The sequence below is a fragment of the Anolis carolinensis genome, chromosome 4 (assembly GCF_035594765.1).
Source record: "Anolis carolinensis isolate JA03-04 chromosome 4, rAnoCar3.1.pri, whole genome shotgun sequence".
Lineage (NCBI taxonomy): Eukaryota > Metazoa > Chordata > Lepidosauria > Squamata > Dactyloidae > Anolis > Anolis carolinensis.
Window position 1 is genome coordinate 11,676,116 of NC_085844.1, and position 22,253 is coordinate 11,698,368.

The 22,253-nt window shown below is 39.6% G+C and overlaps 1 long non-coding RNA gene across 1 annotated transcript in view; it reads left to right on the plus strand.

Moving 5' to 3' along the window:
- LOC134298778 (uncharacterized) overlaps positions 1–10,584 on the plus strand; it is a 74,743-nt gene extending 64,159 nt beyond the window's left edge. Inside the window, exons 2-3 of the long non-coding RNA XR_010005859.1 lie at positions 1,942–2,116; positions 4,129–10,584. This is a non-coding gene — a long non-coding RNA (uncharacterized LOC134298778). The remainder of the gene's footprint in view (positions 1–1,941; positions 2,117–4,128) is intronic.
- The last annotated feature ends 11,669 nt before the right edge of the window (positions 10,585–22,253 follow it).

A 22,253-nucleotide genomic window follows, 5' to 3' on the forward strand; every position in this document is an offset into this window, starting at 1 on the left:
GATGTAATGGTTTGTGTGTTGGATTGTAACTGAAGACCAAGGGTTGAATTCCTGCTCAGCCATGGAGAACTATTGAATGGCCTTAGGCAAGTCATAGAATGATATCACATTAACATGAAAAAGTAGAGGCTCTCATTTCCCTATCATGTGGCTGACTCCTGCAGAATTCTGGGAAATGTAGTTTAGAGAAGCTGAGGACATCTCTAGCTGAGAATTCCAAAGGCCCTCGTCCTGAAGTACATTTCCCAGAACTCTGCAGGAGCAAAGTGAGCAATAGCAAAACAAGTGCCTAGGGTCACCATAAGTCAGAAATGGCTTGAAGGCAGTTGTTTTGGTTGGGTTCCTGCATGGCAGGGAATTGGATTGGATGGCTCTTGGGGGTCTTTTCCAATTCTATGATTCTAAGATTCTTCTATTATTCTAACAATCTTGGCTAGAATAATAGAATCATAGAATAATAGAAAGAGACCATGTGGGCCATCTAGTCCAATCCCCTGCATGCAGGAAAAGCACAATCAAAGTCTACCACACCCCCTGCATGCACTACCAGCCCTTTCCTTTAGAACAGTGGTTCGCAACTTGTGGGTCCCCAGATGTTTTGGCCTTCAACTCCCAGAAATCCTTACAGCTGATAAACTGTCTGGGAGTTGTAGGCTAAAATACCTGGGGACCAACAGGTTGAGAACCACTGCTTTAGAATAGGGCAATGACCAGGAATTTGTCACTCCTGCTCTCCAGTATTTACTACCAGACATGACTGCTTCATCCTGTCTACTGGTAGGTAGGGCCAGCCAGCCATTCAGTCTTTTTTGTAATATGTCTGCACTTTTGTTGCTTTGTAAACATAGGGTTTTCAACCAGCATTAATTGGAAGTGTCTGATGAGATCTGTACCTGGCAATGTTGTTTGCTCAGCTTTTCATAATTTATATTGTACTCTCAATTAAACTTTATGGTAAACAGATGTAGCAAAATTTCATTTGTTCAGATTTCACATTCATTCTTATCTTTTCAGGAATAGAGGGAAGCCGCGACTGACAGGGAGAGTAATCAAGTAGGATTAGAGTCATATTGTATCCAATGTGCTTTTTGGTTTTGAGCTTCTGCCGTTGTGTCAGACTCGCAGCTGGGGAAAAGAGATGTGAAGGGGAAAAATCAGGCTAAATGAGGACAATATTTTGAGAGAAGATGATTCTTTTCAAAAACGTGGGTTAATAAAAAGTCAGGCATTCAACTATAATGACAATAACACACATAGAAATAGTCATCATGAATACCTTTCAAGAAACCTAGTAAAATTGCTATATTCCTCCAGAGGATGTTCATTTGTTTTGTATGTTTTCATTTGATTTGGAGAACCACATACTTCTAGGAAGTAAGTGTCAAAACTCTAAAAAGTTATTTTTAAGAATTACAAGCATGTCACAGGTTGCCTCTACACTGCAGAATTAATACAGTTTGACACTAATTTGACTGCCATGGCTCAATGCTATGTAATCCTGGGATTTCTAATTTGATGACTCCTTTCAGCCTCAAATTCTTTTTACTCGATCCTAGGTATATAGGTATATAAAACAGCTATGCAAATCAAGCATTTACTGATAATAAATAAGTATTTTCAAGGTTTGCTAAACTGGCTGATGTTCTGTTTTATGAAGTACAGTTGAAGAACCTTCTGCAAAGTCTCCTGTAAACATTGTATGACAGATTCATTCAAATGTCTAAAACAGCCACTAGGTGGCATTCAGAAACATTTTACTGTTACTAAATTTTTCAGTATCCCATATTGAGTTAAGGGGACCCCATTTGAGGTCAGGACCCATAGTTTAAGAAGCACAGCTTTTTCTGGAATGACAAAATACCAAGTTGCAACCACACACCATTGGGACAATATGTTGCTTATGCAGATATTGATTAATGGTCTCTCTACTTTCCTTTTCAGCCAAGGTCAGCTCCCAAAGTAGCAATTTGGGAGTTACAATCCTTGACAAATATAAAATATTTGTCATTAAGGCAATGGAGAGAAGGTCAAACATATGAGAAGGAAAAGAGATCATGCGCACATTTCCTTTCAGTTGGCATTCTGCCCTCAACAACTTAGCTACTGTGTTTCTATGGTGAGTTTTATTATTTTTTTTTTATAAATAAGCCAATTACTGAATCTTCAAGAAATCCACAAACCAGATTCTGATAATTACAGAGAGAAAGGCACGGTCTTCTTGTTACCACACTCTATGATTACAGTGTTCCCTCACTACTTTGCGATTCACTTTTCGCGGATTCGCTGTTTTGCGGTTTTTCAATAAACTCTAAAAGACTATTATAAATCATAAAAATTACAATTTACAGCCTAAGGAAGAGAGGAAGGAGAAGCCAAAGGGAAAGAAAGAGAGCCCAAGCGGCAACAGGAGGAGAAGGAGGCAATTTATCAACACACGATTGGTTAATATAGACTTAAAATAGTGTATAACTACTAAAATAATGTATAAATATTAAAATAAATATAGCGTCCCTACTTCACGGATTTTCACTTATTGCAGGTGGTCCTGGAACCTAAGTGAGGGAACACTGTATATGAAAATCCTGTCACCTTTTAATGAGAAGATTTCTTGTTGTTATTTGGTTCTCAGTACAAAAAGACAAAACAAAATATGATTTACATCCCAAAGTGAGAGACATGGTTTAATGTCATATTATGAATTGTATCGGATGACTTTCCAAGAAATGCAGTAGGATACACCCCCATGGCACAATTATTTCCCTTTGGTACTGGTTAAACTGTCCTAGTTCCACCCTATTGAATCTTGAGGTTTATATTTTTGAGGAGTTTTGCAATTCTTTGCCAGAGGGTCTAGTAGAGGAGAGAACTGACTAGATACTTTGAATTTCCTCAGCAAATCTCAGATCACAAGATCCTACAGAACCCCGTTAGTATTCAATGGAATAAAAGTCTTTGAACTTTTTGTTGTTGTTGTTACTACAATTGTGCAGTGTAGATATACTAGAGATTTAACCTTTTCTTCTGCAGTTGTATCTAAATTGTCCATCAAGTTATACAGGCAATCACAGTAAATCCCCACCACCTCTGCAGCCTGTAGTTTTGACAAGAAAATGTTAGGACTTTTCAGGATATTTATCCCTAGCCTGGAAAATACTGTTCAGCTTTTTAATTTTACTTTGGCAGGCTGATTCCAAAACCTAGCGTCTGAATGGCATTCCCATATGAATTGATGGGCATCTTTTAAAGCTTGGGGTTATAAAATTACATGCTTCACCTTTGTTTATAGGGCACGGGTTGCAACCAAAAGGAACTCCATTAATGTTCACATACAGGGTGGGAATGGATCAAAGGAGTGGGGAAAGAAATACAGCTGTGGAGTCCCTGGAAAATGGACCCCAAAGGAAACAACATCTTTTGAATCACAACTCAAAGACTTAGCCAAAGCCTTCCAGCACTGACACATTCCATTTTATGAAGCAAAGCATGATTGGTGACACTAAAACTGTCCAGCATAAAAGCAAATATGCTCCCTTGGTTGTCCAATTATATTACATCATCCCTGTTCTTAATGGCACCTCATGTCAAATGCATGTGAATTACCTACTAAAAATGGGGCATCTAATGGCAAATGTTGTCCATGTGCAATTTGCAGTTCACATCAGCCCGTCTAACTCAGCAGCAGGATAACGTATCACCGCCTGAGTTATCGCCCACTCCTTAATCTTGTTTCCAATAGCAACCAAATCAGCATGTATGGCCTAGCAAGGCATGATGTGCAAGGAACGGCCAAACGCCTTTGCGTTGCAAGAGGCAAACACGAGAGCGGTTTCTGAATGTTAAAAGGAAGTTACAGAGAAGTACTCTAGTCTACAATTCTTTTAGAAGGCACTTTCAATGACATACGGATTTATGGTAGAGATGGAGAGTGCAAAATACTTTACTGTACAATGGCAGACATTGTCCTTATGTTGTTAATTGTTGGCACGTGCAGAACAGTTTTCCAATGCATCTGTTATATTGTCATTAACTAGACACTTGTGTTAACACAATATCCTTACTGGATATCTTAGCTTTGCTGGATTTTAAAAGGTTAATGTGTTACTCCATCTGACATTTTTTCATTCACAGAAAGCATAGATGCATAGAGTTGGAAGACCTCAAAAGGATCATCCAGTGCAACCATGGCCATGCAAGAAAACACAGCTAAGGTGCTCCTGAGAGAAAGCCATTCAATCTCCATTTAAAAACCTCCAAAGAAGAAAAAATATTATTTAATATAATCTGTTCCATTGTTAAATAGCTCTTACTTTCTATTAGTTCTTCCTAATACAGACAGAAAGGTGGAATTTCTTTCCTTATATTGGAATCCATTGGTTTATGGTCAGGAGCAGAAACCAAGATGGCTGCAACTCAATGTTGTTTGGAAGATTACTTTTGGTTACAGCCTGTTTGTGGAAAGTGCTTTAAGCTAATGCCTTTATCTGCTGATTTGGAAGCAGTTTTCTCTCATTCATCTACCATTCCAAAATGCACTATACTAGCATTTAGTGTTTCAGGGAATCCCACCGTCCTGTGGAGTAGGTTGGGCAAACAAAAGGGGCTGTGTTGTCAAAGGCTTTCATGTCTGGGATAACAGGGTTGTTGTATGTTTTCCGGGCTGTATGGCCATGTTCCAGAAGTATTCTCTCCTGATGTTTCCCCCACAACTATGGCAGGCATCCTCAGAGGTTGTGAAGTATGGAGAAACTAAGCAACGAAGGTTTATATATCTGTAGAAGTTCCTCGGGGGGGGGGGGGGAGAACTCTTGTCTGTTGGAGGCCAGTGTGAATGTTGCAACTAATTAACAATTAACAATTAAATAAAAATGTACAATTATAGCATGTTTTCTCATTATAGCTCTAAAAACAAGGGAGACATGAACCCATGAAGTTTCCCCACTTGCTCAATTACTTGATGAAAAAAGAAAGAAAATTTGTTACCTCGTTGTAGTAACACAAATTTTAGGTCCATAATTTTGGAAACACCCCCAAAAACTATTCACCCCCCTCCTCAATTTTGTAATGAGTATTGAAACTTTTTTTTCATTGATCGCACTGGTATATTGGTTAGCATAACTTCAAATTATGCATCAATAAGTGTGGTACTGAATTTTTGCCCTTGTCTTTGATAAATATGTAATGAAGTTTTAATCTATGGTGTTGAAGTCAATTTATGAAAAGATGGATATTATTGAATTATCCTACTGCAAAACTGAGCCAAAAGCCACTATATATCACTTGTCATTGTCCAAAACGGATTGTGTCATCCCTGACATTCACAATAAAATCTCCATCCATTTCTTTCTCAGATCCTGTGCTTTTGAGAAATTTATGGGACATGTTGCACTTGCTGTTGCAAATCAATAATTGATCTCAGTTGCATTGGCTTCACTTCTTCACACATCAGATTCATGCAGTAATAAACAAAGTGATTAGCCAAGTGCGGATTATTGGAGAGAGCTCACTGAATACTAAGTATGCTAAGTTTGTCCTCCATGCATTACAAACAAAATGAGGAAGATAGGTTTGGTCTTTCAAATTTGCATGTATTTCTGTCTAGGGATGAATGGAGTATTCACAAATATTTCAATCACAGATTAAAAATGTGGTTGGTTCCCAAGTATCTGGTTAACATAATGGCAGTCAACTAGTGGCAGAAAAGATATAACTTGAGATGGGCAAATTTGCACTTACGTCTACATGTGTCCTTTTCACATGTATACTTATATCTGTATGTGCTCCATTTGTTCAACATCACATTTACGATAGATGTTCCTGGCACTATCTCTACCTTATCTGAGCACTGTGCATTCACAGGACATGGATGCTTGGTCAAAGGAAAATCCGATCAGCTGATTTTTTTTCACATTTATACAATGTCCACATTTTATTTTTAAGAAAAGATGATAATGTGTACCTAAACAATGGATGTGAATCTTTATTTGGTTTGTCCTTTCATAGTAAGGAGATAGATAAAGATATAGATATAGATATTCTCTATGCCATGACACTGAAAGATATTTTTTGCATAAGGTTGTATCTACACTGCCCTTTTCACCAGGATATGATTCCAGATTATCTGCTTTGCACTGGATTATATCAGTCTACATTATATCACCCAAATAATCTGGGATAAGCAGATAATCTGGGATCAGATCCTGGGATAGAGGGCAGTGTAGATCAAGTCTCGGATTAGAGAGATTTTGTGATTTTTGAGACCATCACTAATGGACATTTCTATAACTGTAAAACATATAAATATCGCCTTTTCACATGGACTACCATGAAGCAGCGGCACTGGATGGCTGTCTACGTCTTTTTGATCAATTATTCTTTTATTTTCTGCTTGTTCTATTTATGTGTGTTTAACTACAGACAGAGAAAAAGGCATCAACTCTGCATAGAGATAGTTTGGGCAAATTGCAGTGAATGGAAACTCAAAACCATTTGGTGCTTTTTCTCTTGTGACAAGAAATAGGAAGGAAACAAAAAGGAAAAGGGGAGAGAGGGATATTTAGGATAACATAACAATAATAAATAAATAATTGTATTTCTTACTTTCCTCTCCTCATGGCTCATGGGTTGGACATGTACAATTGTAAGATTGTCACATATCCAAGAAAATATATTTTCTTGAAGTAAATGTGTATAAAGAGCTAAAGCAGTAAGATCTGACTATGGAATAATAGAGAAAAGGCAGCTTGTTAATGTAGTTTGATGCCACTTTGGTTGAAGTATTGCCTGGCTGAAAAAGTAAGGTTTTGAGGAGTGGCATCATCAGACAATGGATCCCCATCATTATATGACGATGAGCTTAGTCTGGAAGTCTATCTTTCCAACCTTGGAGTTTGAACCTTTTTGCAATGGTAAAAGCCTACAGGGATCAACAGCATTCGCTTCCGTTAAATTCCACATCTCAGAAATCTAACAGAAAAAACACATAGATCAACAAATGCAAGATTTTTTCTAATTCAAAATAACTATGTTCCAATACATCTAAATAAGAGGCGCAAACACCATTGAAGTTAACCACATCATATCTCACAAAAAATTATCTGTCCTAATGACACCAGTTCCTGTTAGATCTTGGCAACTTAGCAAGGTCAGGTCTAGTTAGTGCTTGAATGGAAGACCACCAAGGAATGCCAGATGCTATAGGCAACATTTCAGAAGAAGGAACTAGAAAAACCACATCTGGTTATTCCTGGCCTAGAAAAAGATCTATGAAAATCATAAGCTGACAGTGACTTAATGCATAAACAAACACAGTCCAACATTAGTATAAAGAAACAATTTCTCAGACGATTCAGAAAGTGTACATGGCTGGTATCAACAATTGTCTCACCATGTGCAAGATTTTCCCGACATCCCTAAATTCTAAACATGATGACACACAAGTTGTATATGTTGCTTGAGGGGGGGGGCACCCTTGGACTCCTTTTCCATATTCTGATGAACAACACCAGTAAATTCTGGACTTCTTGTGGGTTGAAATTTTGGTTCACAAATGCTACCTATGCAGCTGTGTGAGACATAATGGGATGCTGCAGATGTGTCCTTGAGAATGATATACAAGGCATCAGATGGGAAGAGTGCCATACGATTTGTGCAATGCTCCTTTCTGTTGAGATAATGAGAAATGATTGGAGATAACAGAGCATCTGCCCGTCTTCGCGTTGAAAATAAAATTTGTAAATGAAAGCTTATATCTAGTTTGTTTTCATTTTTATTATGAAATAACATAGAATTACCAGGACATAGTGAATAAATGGTTTAAAATATGTATGTCGCAATATGTAATAAGAGGGTTGTTTTTTACAACTAAACAGCAACCTAATGCATATTCAAGGTCTTGGCATACGTGTTTCTTTTACATTCATTTGATCTTATTTTTGAATAGTTACCAAATGGCATTGGCTATACCAGTTATATTTCTGATATTGTTATACTTTGGTTTTAAAGAAAAACCATCTGATGCTTGCTGATCCAAACTAAATTAATGTAGGTGACAGATATATGTTTAACCAACAGTTTTGCACAATTCATTTCCCTTTGAGGTAACTGCCATGCCATGAACTTTGAGGGAACTAAAATTTAGATATCTCATAGAGTGATATATTGGCATCTACTGGGATTTAATTCCAGGATACATCCATGGAGGTGAAATACATATGAGATGCTCAAATCCAATGGCATAGCAAATGGTTTCACTTTTAGAAGGTCTTCTTTTTAAAAAATTGTGTTCATGGTGTGTGTGGGTGTGTGAATAATTTCAAACCGTAGATGATTGAATTCATTGATGCATTATCTGGGGTGTCACTTGATTGATTGTCACCATGTTATGGTAAGGGGGCTTGTATGTTCTAATAAACCTGTGGGCATAACCAACTGAGTCATGCACTTCCGGTGGAAGATAACATGGTCCATGTTACAAAGGCTGTGAAGGCGGAAGAAGGCTGCAACAGACTCAGAAGCTACCATTGTCATGTTAACCACGCCACTGGTTGGAGCCCTCACTCTGTAAAGACTGTGTGTTGATCAGCTGTGCACCGACCTCCACACATTAAAAAAAACTCATGAACAGACGTCTTCCAAGAACTTGGATGGCCATCATACTCAGACAATGAGGGATTGCTTAAGTAAGTATCTGGGGTACAAAGTAGCAATTGTATTTTTTAAGGAAATTTAAAAGCTATGATCAGTTAAGCAAAGTGGAAACGCAGACCAGTCTTTAACTGGGAACTGAAGACCTGGTGGTGTCGGCAGGTTTTTGAGTAATTACATTGGAATACCGCCGATCTCTGGGCCTGAATATATTACACAAGATTTATCTAGCCTACAATGATACATTTTAATATATTGGGTTTATGGTTCCCATCCCCTTGATCAGGTTGTGTAAGTGTTATTTATTGCTATATAATTGTATTGTATTGTTTTACCTTGCTTAATAATGTGTTATTATGTTGTTATGTAATATATGTGTAGTTTTTATGATTGGAAACCGCCCTGAGTCCCATCCGGGAGATAGAGCGGTATATAAATAAAGTATTATTATTATTATTAAGTCTTAAGAAGGCTACAATGAGACTGCAAAAGGGGGGGGTTATAAATTTTAAAGAGCTATACATATTAGAAAGAGTCTAGATTCTTCTTTTGCATTTCTTTGCTGGCTTCTAGATCTTTTGGGTTTAGGATGGAGAAGCTACCTTGAAAGCCAGGCCAGATCATACTTCACTGACTAACTTCTGAGTGTGTAGGCTAAGAAGCAGATGAAAAACTCTCCATCCATCCTGACTGCTGTGGTCAAGGAGGGAAAAAAGAAGCAGTATCTGTTGGACTTAATCCTTTTCCCCACTGCTATCCCTTTTTTCTTATTGGCATTGTAAGCCTGGGGGCAGGGAATTGTTTAATTATGAATTTTTAAGATGTTCTCAGAACCTTTTGCCTCAAGAATGCATATAAATACACCAAACTGATTAAATTATTTTAAAAAGCATGATATGTTTCAGCTTCCACTTCCACCTTCTTCAGTAATGTCTGTGGGTTATTTTATTTTTGGGAGAGGGTGGGGGATTTTGGAATACCTGTATTTACATATGCATACATAATGAAATACCTTGGAATTGGGACTCAAGTTGGGACTTGAAATCCCATGTATATTTCATACACCCCTTAAACATATAGCCTGAAGTGGAAATAGAGATTTCACTTGAATATTAGGAAGAACTTCCTGAAAGTCAGAGCTGATTGGTAGGAGAATATACTGACTTTGAATGTGTTGGGGTCTCCATCTTTTAAAACTGGATGGCCATCAGAAGAGGTTTGCTTTGTGTGCCCCTGTATGGAAGAAGGAAGTTGGACTTGATGCCTTCAGATTTTTCCAGCTCTAGGATCCTAGGACTCTAAGATTGTGTTCACTGAACAATCAGAAAGCAAAGATGTCACTATCTCAGTCATCCACATGGACGATTTTGGATTATTTCAGATTTCAGAGTTCTGGGTGATGGATGTTCAACCTGTACACATATTTACGTAGGTATCTCTATGACACTTTTCTTGTTTGAAAGTGCAGTCAGTTTTTAAATGGTTTTATTATGACATGATACTGGCTTATTGGCTACTCTCGCTATGTGTGTCAAACCTAAACAAAATTGTAGAAATAAAAAATCCTTCTTTCCCTATGTGAAGAATAACAGTTTCTCTCTGATCAGAGTAACTATGATAATTTCTCTTGGTCAAAGTTTGTGTGTGTGCAGGAAGGGCTATCTTGACAGCATCCTTTTGTCTACCCAATGATGTCACCTAATTAATGCTCCAGACAGAGAAGAGCAAGAGGTCATCTGAGGTCAAAATATGATAAACACCAGAACTTGGAACACAATAGACAAAAATAATAATATTTCTGTTTGACAATTCTGTCATTTTAAGGGCAACCTTCTGGGGTGTGGGGGGAATGATCCCATTACACAGACACATCTATCAACTATTATGTATGCCCTGGTCCTGTCTAAGGTGAATGATGCTGAACTGTTGGCCTCTGAAATCATCCAGATCTAATCACTTCAAGGCAAACAGCTTAAGGGGTTAGGGAGCAACCTAACCGTCCACAGCAACGCTAGTCTAGAAAACATCAGAGCTCAAAAATATATCCTTTATGAGCAGGGGTTGAAAGAAATTGTCAAATGCCACAATCTTTTTATTTAGTTGCAACAAGGAGTGAAAGAGCAAGTTTCCCTCTTCCTTTATGGTATTGTTATGATATTTTTTGTTAGGCAAAATTGTGCACAAACATTGCACACTGCACAAAGAGCAACATTTTGTGTGAAAAAGAAAGAAGGAATTAGCAAACAGAACCTGAAATTTGAAAAATAACTGGAAAACGTTTTAAACAAACTTCATAATCTTATTCACTAGATGCAGATTCTTGAATTTTTTTTATTCTTACATGCAAAACTGAAATGAGCACAGATTTACATTGTGGTTTTGGCAATAGGGCTACTTTAGGGGAGAATCAGCTCAAGGGAGAGGTCGATGTATAAGGGTTAATCTTTAAATAAGACTAAAAGTACAGAACTTACATTGATATGTGAATAAGCTAATATAGGGGTTTTTGTTCAATTTTTAACCAACATTTCTATATATGAGTATATACAATAACATTGTTCTTGTTGTGGTTGTTGTTGACTACCATAAAGTCATCTTTGATTTATTATGACCCCATATCATTCATTCTGGTCTTTCAGATTGAGGGCTTTGATTGAATCTCTCCATCTGGAATGTGGTCTTCCTCTTTTCTTATTGCCTTTTACCTTGCCAGGTATTATTGAATTCTCAGGTGACTTATATCTTGTAATGATATGGCAAAGTACTGTGCTTTAGTTTAGTCATTTTGGCTTCTAGGGAGAGTTTGGCTTGATTTGCTCTGGGACCCATTAATATGTTGTTGTTGTTGTTCTTTTTACCAGTTGACAGTATCTATAGAGTTTTTCTTCTGGCAACACATCTGAAATAAGTTAAATTTTTCCAATCACCTTTTTTCACTATCCAGCTTTCACAACCATACATAGAAATAGTAATACAATGACATGGACAAGCCTAACCAGAACTCAATTGTATATCATTATACTTCAAGATATTGTCTAGTCTTGGGGTCTATTTGCACTGTAGGATTAATGCAATTTGACACCTCTTTAACTGCCATGGTTCATTGTCTTGGAATCTTGCTATTTGTAATTTGGTGAGCACCAGGACTCTTTGACAGAGAAGCCTTCAAAAACTACACCTGCCAGTATCCTATAACATTGGGTCATGACTGTTCTAGAAATGTCAAACATAAAGCTCTGCAATGTAGATTCATTTCAAGTCTTCTTATTTCCTGATTGCAGTCCCCATTCAGGTTAATGATTAATCATTTTAATTTTCTGTTTCTTCTAGTTCTCCACTATTGGTTTTCCAAAATAACCCTAGTTATCCGGAAAACTCATATTACTGACTGAACAAAAACCTATTGCCAATTGCACATTTTATTTTTGCATTGTGCCTCTGAATAATGCCTGGCATGATAAGGAGTGGTTCCTGAGAGCACTTTGAAGTGGACCCAATCAGGTTTAAAATATTACAGTCCACACACGTCCCAGAAAGTTCGTGATTTTCTGAAGTGGATGTCTAGATGCCCTATTGGACCTCCTGGCAGGGCACCTGGACACAAAAGAAACCCCCTCAGAAAAGCCTTAAAAAGAGAAAATAATTTACCGGGCTGCCATTAGGCCTTGAAGCAAATTTCCTGGAATGTACCAATTATGCATGAGGAGGCTGGGGGAGGCAGGAGCAATTTGACCCCTCCTGGATTCTTCGCACATAATTGGTACATTCTAGGAAGTGTGTTGAGAAGTCTAACGGTAGCTCAGTAAGTTCTTAACTATTTTAGGGCTTTGGTGGGGGGTTTTGGGAAGGGTTAAAGGCCATCTCACATCTCTGGGCCCAGAAGGTACAAGAGAGTAGAAAGGACAGGCCCAGGGAAGGCACGGGTCTAATGGACTGTCTAATTAATTTGGGATAAAGCAAGGTTTACTGCTTCATAAATTAATTTTTAAGTGAGGCGTCCAAACAAGAGGGTGCACATTTTGGGTTCTGTTTGGATGCACCCCCAGTTGGTCTCAATTGCCTGGCAAAAGTATCTAATACGTTCTCTTTTCCACGAGGATGACAACTTCCCTTTGATGTTCTGATGCCTCTCAATTTATTTTTCTTGTCCTATGCTGAGCTCTCCTACTTATATGATCTTATCTGTCACTCTGATCTCTAACTCCAAACGATAGCACTTAAAACATCTTCTTATTTAACAAGAATGTAACCCAAGTTTGCTCATGAAAGATTCTACTGGAAGCCACCCCAGGTGAATATAATCTTGTCATTTAATCGCCAGCTAAAACTAATGGCTGGATGCCAGCCTGGATTCAAAGGAAACCTATCATCGCATTAAAAAGTTATGACAAGGAGTGGGGAGGCTTATGGGGTGTTCTGAAAGAAATCATTTCAGACAAGCCATCAAGCTGTTAACACTAACAGGACTTAAATCTAAAATAAGGACCTCAAAATAGTTGTGTGTGTTTATACATACACATTATATTAAGCCTAGGACTCACATGTGTTTGTAGTCAATATATTGGTGGTTTTTGGAAAAAAATGAATTATTATTCTTAGCCTTGAAAATATGCCTGCCAGGTTTAGACTCTTCAAAGGCAAAATAGTTTTGATGTGGGCGTGTTTGATTTCAACATTTGATGAGTGTCAAGAAGCCATTTTTAGCTTTAGATTTAGATCCCTTTTGAATACCCAGTGAACTTGTCATGTTAGGATGGATGTCGTTTGGACACTTCCAGTAAAAGCGAGACAGGTCTCGTATTAAATATCTGTCTGGAAGGGCTGTATTACAGGTAGATTGATTCAATTCAAAAGGCCACAGATTTGAATTTGCAAGACTAAACAGGACAGTTGATGGAGCTCTTGTAAATCTCTCATCATAGAATTGCCATATTTCAAAGCTGACTTTGATAACAACAGATTCAAAGTTCTGGTCCTATTTGTTCAAAATAGTTCCTTGAAATTTTAGAGTAAAACTCAGAGCAAATTCAGCATCCCTACTGACATGGAAGCAGTCACTCATCTCTGATTCAACTGATCCAGTTCTTTGACTTGAACTGTATTTGCTTGAACCATGTAGTTTGGTGAGGCTAAAAATCTTGTGAAAATACAACTTTAGCAGAGAAGGCTAAAAATCTTATGAGATTACAACTCCAAGGATTCCATAGCACTGAGCCATAGTACCTAAAGTAGTGTCAAGCTAAATTTATTCAAAAATGTAGGTGCACCCCTGGAATGGAACAAATTCATGACTGATTTGCAAACAAAAGAAATGGAGAAAAGTGGGATAAAAATGAAATAAGAATGGTTGGGAGAAGGTGAAGTAAGTAAGTTAATTTGCATCACATAATTCTGTTTCATGCACCCACTGCTTATCACTCATGAATGGATGAAGAAATGTAAAAATGACATGGTTGATCAGTGTATCCACTGGGATTTTCTCCCCACAGTTCTTTACCTTCTATTTAACAAGTCACATTAAACAGTATGTTGAATCTAGGGTTCTTTAGATCATTTTGATTATTTAACTGTGCTAAGATAAAAGCCGGGGTGTCTCTTGGACAAAGATTTGATTATCTTCTAAATTAATGTTTTCATTTCTGTAGAAGGATTGCCTTGCCATTTTCTAGTATAAGAAAACCCCTTGAGAGGCCAACTTCTAAGTGTGACCTCCAGTAAGGATGGCTGAAGAATTCAGACCTTTCAGAGTCTATTATGGCTTGGCCTGATCTGTGCTTCACAGATCAATGTGTAGACAATTGTTTTATGTGATGTGGTTGTGATGCTGTTCTCAGCTCAATCACACTATGGGAAAATTTATTTCCAAAGTGATATTTTGATATAAAATCCACTTGGGAATATGTGTTTTCAAACAAGATATAGTTAACACATCTTTAAATGTGATTTTTCATGGAGAAAACTGCAAAACTATTTCTGATCAACAGAAAAGGTGCCATGTTTTCTTTATCAATGTTTTCTATATCTAGCTGTGAACTCCCCAGAGTCCCATTTTTCAGAGATATTTAGAACTGAAATGAATAAAATAAATAAATACTGGATATTGCTCAGAATAAAGAGCCAGTAAGGGCCAGTGGTCTGAGCACTGGACTCCGACTTTGAAGATCAAGGATTGAATTCCTACTCAGTCATGGAAATCCATTGGTTAACTATGGGCAACTCACACTTTCTCAGCCTCAGAGGAAAGCAAATTCCCTTTGAACAAATCTTGCCAAGAATATCCTATGACAGGGTCATCTTAGGGTCACAAAAAGTCAGGAATGACTTGAAAACACATAACAACAAATTAATCAAAATGAGTCCTATAGCTAGGGAGAGGAAAGAACCATACAGAGCAAGTTTGAAACATCACAATTAGACAAAAAACAGTGTTTCACACAATTTTCATTGCCAGAGATGGGAAGAAGTATTTGTGATGATGATGATGATGATGATGATGATGATGATGACGATGACGACGATAACGACGATGACAACAACAACAACAACAACAACAACACTTTATTTCTAACCCACCCTCTCTCCCAAGCAGACTCAGGGTAGTTTCCAACAGCTCCAGTTAGTAATCTGGTTGCCGATGTCTGAACCAGTTGTTGCTTCAAAACTATTTTCAAAGACAGCCTCATGCAGACAACAACGCAGTAGTCCAGATGGGATGCAACTAAGGCGTGGACTACCATGGCCAGATTTGGCATCTCAAGGTATGGGCACAGCTGGCACACAAATTTTAATTGTGCAAAGGTACTCCTGGCCACCTCCGACACCTGGAGTTCCAGGGTCAGCAATGAGTCAGGATCACCCCAGGCTACAAACCTGTGTCTTCAGAATGTGACCCCCATCCAACACAGATTGTCTGCCCACACCCTGGTCCACCTTCCGACTGACCAGGAGTAACTTCTGTTTTGTCTGGATTTACTTTCAACTTGTTATCCATCATCCAGCCCATTACTGATGACAAGAATTGGTTTAGGGGCAGGATGGCATCCTTGTTTTTCGATGGAAAGGAGTAATAGAGTTGGGTGTCAGCCGCATAAATTTGACATCGAACTCCAAAACTCCAGATAACCTCTCCCTGCAGTTTCATGCAAATGTTAAACATTATAGAGAACAAAATTGAACCCTGAGGGACCCCGCAGGCCACTGGCCAGGGAGTCAAAGAGGAGTCCTCCAGATCCACCATCTGGGTCCGACCCCCCAGGAAGGACTGGAGCCACTGCAAGACAGTGCACCCAAACCCCATCTTAGATACTTCTTGCCCTGTATGACAAAGTAACCTGGATGATTTTGGAGACTATGTACCCTGACTGGGTGAGAAGACCATTTGCTGCTACATTTCATCCATCAAACCGTCTTGGGCTGCATCTGATATTGATAACACAAATGGAATGGATGGACACAAAGCAGAGAAATGTAAAGGTGAGATAGACCAAAAACCCAAAAATTGACTTGATTGTCCATGTTCACTACTAGGACAAGCTAGAATGTGTCCAAAGAGTATGATCAAACCAATCAAATATTTGGAAACTATTTCCTATGATTAACAACTTTGGGAGTTGGGCTTGTTTTGCTTGGGAAAAAGAAAGCTGAGAGGAGACATGAGAGCCATGTTTAAATATATGAAAGGATGTTATATCGAAGATGAAGCCAGCTTGTTTTCTTCTGCTCCATAGACTAGTAGATGGAACAATGGATTCAAAATGCAGTAAAAGGGATTTTACCTGAATATTAGGAAGGACTTCTTGACAGTAAAATCTGTTCAACAGTGGAATATGCTTCCTTGAAGTGTAGTTGAGTCTCCTTCTCTGGAAGTTTTTGAGCAGATGCTGGATAGCCATCAGTCAGGATTATTCGAATTGTGTGTTCCTGTACAGCAGAATGGGATTGGACTGGATGGTCCTTGTGGTTTCTCCCAACTCTATGATTCTGCGATTCTCTGTCTCACCACAGGCCATAGAATACCATGACACTGAATTTGCAAGTGGTCCTCCTTATTTTAAGGATCTCAGGTATCAAAGTGGTGGTGTCTACACTCTCTAATAATCACTACTAGCCTAACTGATCCAATGGTCTCATTCTATATAAGTCAAAATTGGAAAAACACCAGCATACCATTCACACTGCAGTGTTAGAACAGTTCAATGCCAGTGTCATTTTCAATGGTCCCATCCTACAGAAACCTGGGATTTGCCATTTGCAGTGGCATCTGTGTTCTCTGACAGAAAAGGGTAATATCTCATAAAACTATGAATTCCAGAATTCCGTAGCACTCACCGTGCATCTACAATGTAGAATCAATGGGATTTGATACCGAGAACTTCTAGAATCTCCCAGACTATTTATTTATTTATTTATTACAATATTTATATCCCGCCCTTCTCACCCAACAGGGGACTCAGGGCGGCTTACAATAAAACAGACATATAAAAACAGTACAATACACTATAAATTAGTTAAAAAATTTAACTTACATATAACATTCATAAAATGCATTTATAAAATATAGATAGGCGTGTACAAGTTTAAAAGACTGGGTCTGTCAATTGAGTTCCAGTATACATAATAGTAATTAATGCTGCTGATTCTTATTCGAAAGCCTGGCCCCACAACCAAGTTTTTACCTTCCTACGGAAGGATAGGAGGGAGGGAGCCTGCCTGACTTCAATGGGGAGGGCGTTCCATAGGCGGGGAGCCACTACTGAAAAGGCCCTGTCTCTCGTCCCCGCCAGCCGCACCTGTGAGGCTGACGGGACCGCGAGCAGGGCCTCATCCGACGATCTTAAGCTTCGAGGTGGGTCATAGCGGGAGACACGTTTGGATAGATAAGCTGGGCCGGAACCGTTTAGAGCTTTATAGGCTAAAGCCAGCACCTTGAATTGTGCTCGGTAGCTAATCGGCAGCCAGTGGAGCTGACGTAACAGAGGAGTAGTACGCTCCCTGAACGCCGCTCCAGTTATTAACCTGGCAGCTTCCCGTTGGACTAATTGAAGCTTCCGAACAGTCTTCAAAGGCAGCCCCACGTAGAGTGCGTTGCAGTAGTCTATACGGGATGTAACAAGGGCGTGGACCACCGTGGCCAAGTCTGGCTTCCCAAGGTACGGTCGCAGCTGGCGCACAAGTTTTAATTGTGCGAAGGCTCCCCTAGCCACCGCTGAGACCTGGGGCTCCAGGCTCAACGATGAGTCCAGGATCACCCCCAGACTGCGCACCTGCGCCTTCAGGGGGAGTGTGACCCCATCCAGCACAGGCTGTAACCCTATACCCTGTTCGGCCTTCCGACTGACCAGGAGGACCTCTGTCTTGTCTGGATTCAATTTCAATTTGTTGGCCCTCATCCAGTCCGACACAGCGGCCAAGCACCGGTTCAGGACCTGAACAGCCTCCTTAGTGACAGGTGGGAAGGAGTGACAGAGCTGGACATCATCTGCGTACAGATGACACCGGACCCCAAAACTCCTGATGATCTCTCCCAGCGGCTTCATGTAGATGTTAAACAACATGGGAGACAGTACAGAACCCTGCGGGACCCCACAAGTCAACGGTTGTGGGGCCGAGCAGGCGTCCCCCAATGACACCATCTGGGACCGACCCTCCAGGAAGGACCGGAGCCACTGCAGGACAGTACCTCCAAGTCCCATTCCTGCGAGGCGTCCCAGAAGGATACCGTGATCGACGGTATCGAAGGCCGCTGAGAGGTCCAGCAGAACCAGCAGGGACACACTCCCCCTGTCCAGTTCCCAGCGTAGATCATCGACTAAGGCGACCAAGGCTGTCTCAGTACCATGCCCCGGCCTAAAGCCAGACTGTGCCGGATCCAGAAAATCAGTGTCAACCAAGAAACCCTGGAGCTGCGAAGCAACCACATGTTCCAAGACCTTGCCCAAATAGGGGAGATTGGAAATAGGCCGAAAGTTTCCGAATTGAGTGGGATCCAATGATGGCTTTTTCAACAGCGGCTTGATCACAGCCATTTTTAGGCTCGCTGGAAACTTGCCCTCCCGAAGGGAGGCATTTACCACCACCTTCACCCACTCGGCCAAACCCCCTCTGGCTTCTCTCACCAGCCAGGATGGGCAGGGGTCTAGGATGCATGTGGTCGGTCTCGCCTCTCCCAGGATCTTGTCCACATCCTCGAGCTCAACCAATTGAAATGAATCCAACAAAACTGGACAAGCAGGTGCACTCGTTACATCCTCAGAGACTGCCGTTAATATGGTGTCAAAGTCGGAACGGATCAGAGCGACTTTGTCCGCAAAGAACCGAGCAAATGCTTCACAGCGGGCTGCCGAGTTATCAGGGCTCCCACCTTGATTGGTGGGAGTTAACAACCCTCTGATGACACGGAACAGCGCCGCCGGACGGTTCTGTGCGGACGCAATGTTGGCCGCAAGGTGGGCTCTCCTTGCAGCTTTGATTGCCGCGGCATATGCCCTAAGATAGGAGCCTAGCCGTGTTCGGTCTGACTCGTTATACCCTGATCGCCACACGCACTCTAGTTCCCTCTTCTTTCGCTTCATCGCTGCCAGCTCCTCAGTAAACCAAGGAGCTGGTTTAGCTCTATGCTGTCTGAAGGATGGAGTCATGGCAGCGGAATAATAGCACAATAACTATGTAGTTAAAATTGGCTTTTTCTGTTGATCTGTTCACAGCAAAAGGCTGAAATTAGACAATGCTTTTGTTTTGACTACCACTTCCAAAATCATCCTGCTGTCACAATCACAACCTTGCTAGCTGGCAGGAATCTGGAAATTATAATCCACAGCACAACACACACACACATACAAAGGGAACTTTGCCTTTGCCTAACCCAAGCCATTGCAAACATTGTGTGTTAACTAGATCATTCAAGTTTTTTTTTAAAGACAACATATCTAGGGAAGCTCTTTTTGGACGTCATTGTTTTTTCAATGGCATTTTCTTTTTGCCTACCATGTAGCAACAAATCTAATCTCGTGTTCAACATAAAGTCCTTTTGGGAACAGAATATATATCTTTTTATATATGTACAGTATAAAGAAAAGATTTGATTACTTGTTAAAAAGAGCCTACAGAGCTGTGGGACAGAATTGATGACCTTCTGGTTCAGCAGAGCTCTGTGAATCTATAAAGAACATGCTTCCCTTGAAGTCATGAAACAGAAGGAGCAATGATGAATGTTAAGCACACTCCCACTGTGAATTTAAATCAGTCACCTTGCCTTTTGTTATCCTCCCACTTTGTTCCGTGGCTGAGGCTGCAATCCTAGACCCTGGGAATAAGCGTCAAATAATGTAATGAGGCATAGTACTTTATTGCGCAAGGCAGAAAAACTGGGATTGCAGATGGACCATCACCTTTAGTGATGCTTCTTATCATAGGATGGTGTGTGCATCCAACTGTTGATCTGGGAGCCCCCGATGACACAATGGGTTAAACCCTTGTGCTGGCAGGACTGATGACTTGAAGGTTGGGTTGCTGACCCGAAGGTTGCCGGTTCGAATCCAACCAGAGGAGAGCGCAAATGTGCTCCCTCTATCAGCTCGAGCTCCATGCGGGGACATGAGAGAAGCCTCTCACAAGGATGGTGAAAACATCAAAACATCTGGGCATCCCCTGAGCAACGTCCTTGCAGACAACCAATTCTCTCACACCAGAAGCGACTTGCAGTTTCTCAAATTGCCCTTGACATGGAAAAAAAACTGTTTGTCTGTCTACAATCCAATGATTTTTTCCATCCCTAGCTGTAAATAGGTCAAACCCACCAATAGCTCCCAATCCCACAAGGTTCCCATCACCTACCTTGATGCTACAAATCTGTTCTGCTTTTGTGCCAACATATCAGCAAAATGGCATCTTCCTCCTCTCCTCTTCTTCAAATGAGCCCTTTTTTGTTTTTAAATGCTTGAATGTAACAATTGCACTAAAATAAAAATAAAAAACAAGGAATAGCAGTGGTGCAGGAAGACACCACTAGGGACAGGCTAAAACCATTCTATTTAGGCAGACTTTTCAAAAAGAAAGTTCTGTAGAATGTTTTAATTATTTTAATAGTTTCTAGTGGTATTTAAGTTATTTTAACTGACTTGTAGGTATAATTGTATATTAATTTTTATACTTTGTAGAGTTTGAGTTTCATTTTTAAAATATTGTGAAATGCTTTGACCAAGAGAGAAACATAAAATAATAATTTAAATGGTGGGGTTAGGAGGGTATGTGAAAATATGATCTCAGGACCATAGACGGATGATTTCACTAATGAAGACGAGTGTGATATCAAAGGTATTAAGGTGGGATATATATACCCGCCATCAATTATAACACAATTGTAATGGAATAGTGATTTTATATGATAAAATCCTTACTTTTCAATAGGCACATCCCTTTATGTCTTTCACTTCCTCTTCTTTTTTCCATTTTCAGCTCTTTTTAAGAAACAATATTATTATTTCTCTTTCTATCTGCCTGGTATATAAAAAGCATATATTTTAAGGAGAGACATGATTGACCACTGCTGACATGAGTGATTTAGTACATATATACACGCCATATATATATCATGGAGATCTGAACATTCAGTGTACTCTGAATTGCCATGTCACTCATTGAAAGTATTATTGAAGAGGAGAAAAAAAACTATAATAAAGAATGAAGGGCAGCTTTTCCATTTGAAAAGAGGTGTTTATTGCTTTACAATCCCCAGACAAAGCTAAAATGAATTGTCTTGTAAGGTGAGGGACACAGCAGGATATGGAGATGGGCCAGCAATTTGCAGCAGGACCTGGGAAATAAATATTCAACCTACTGCCGGCTGTTTCATTTATATAATATAACAAGTGGCAGCATGTCCTTTCTGTTTCTTTCCCTCTTTCTTTCTGAAAACACAATAATAACAATAATCATTTTCTTATATCCAACTGTTCTTATAAACACAGTTTATTGAGGTTTTTTCTGTTTCCATTTGTTGCTTTAAGCTGCTAGCAGAATGTTTCCAAGAGGAAAAAAAGCAATTAATTTGGAATTGTTTTCAGGCCTCCACATGATCTTCACATCCTTTATCTTGCTACTTCCTGCTGCGTGACATACACACAATTTACAACATTGTGGACACGTTTCTGACATCATCTATTTAAATTGGTTAAGGGCCACTTCAAACTCAAGATGTGACCAAACAGCCTCTCTAAACTCTTCTTCCTGTAGAGATGTAGAGAAGCATGGAGTAATTGTTTTATCAAATGTCTCCAAAGGCATGGGGGTGAAATTAACTGATATTCTTTTTGCTGGTCGAGCGGATGGGGGAGAGAATAGGACACCCCAAAAAGACCTAAATGGTGCCCAATCTTTGAATCTAAGCAGGGTAACTCTGCTTAGTACTTGGATGGAAGACTATACATGAAAGAAACAAATTTCACGCACAACTCTATCATGTATTATGTCCCCTATGGCAACGTATATGCATATAAAAGCAAAATTAAACTAGCTGATTTATAACACAGGTTGTGTATTTAGTCATTATTTTGTGTGTCTGTGTTGATGCATGTGCACACCATACATTTTCAAACAACAAATAGTAAATCAGA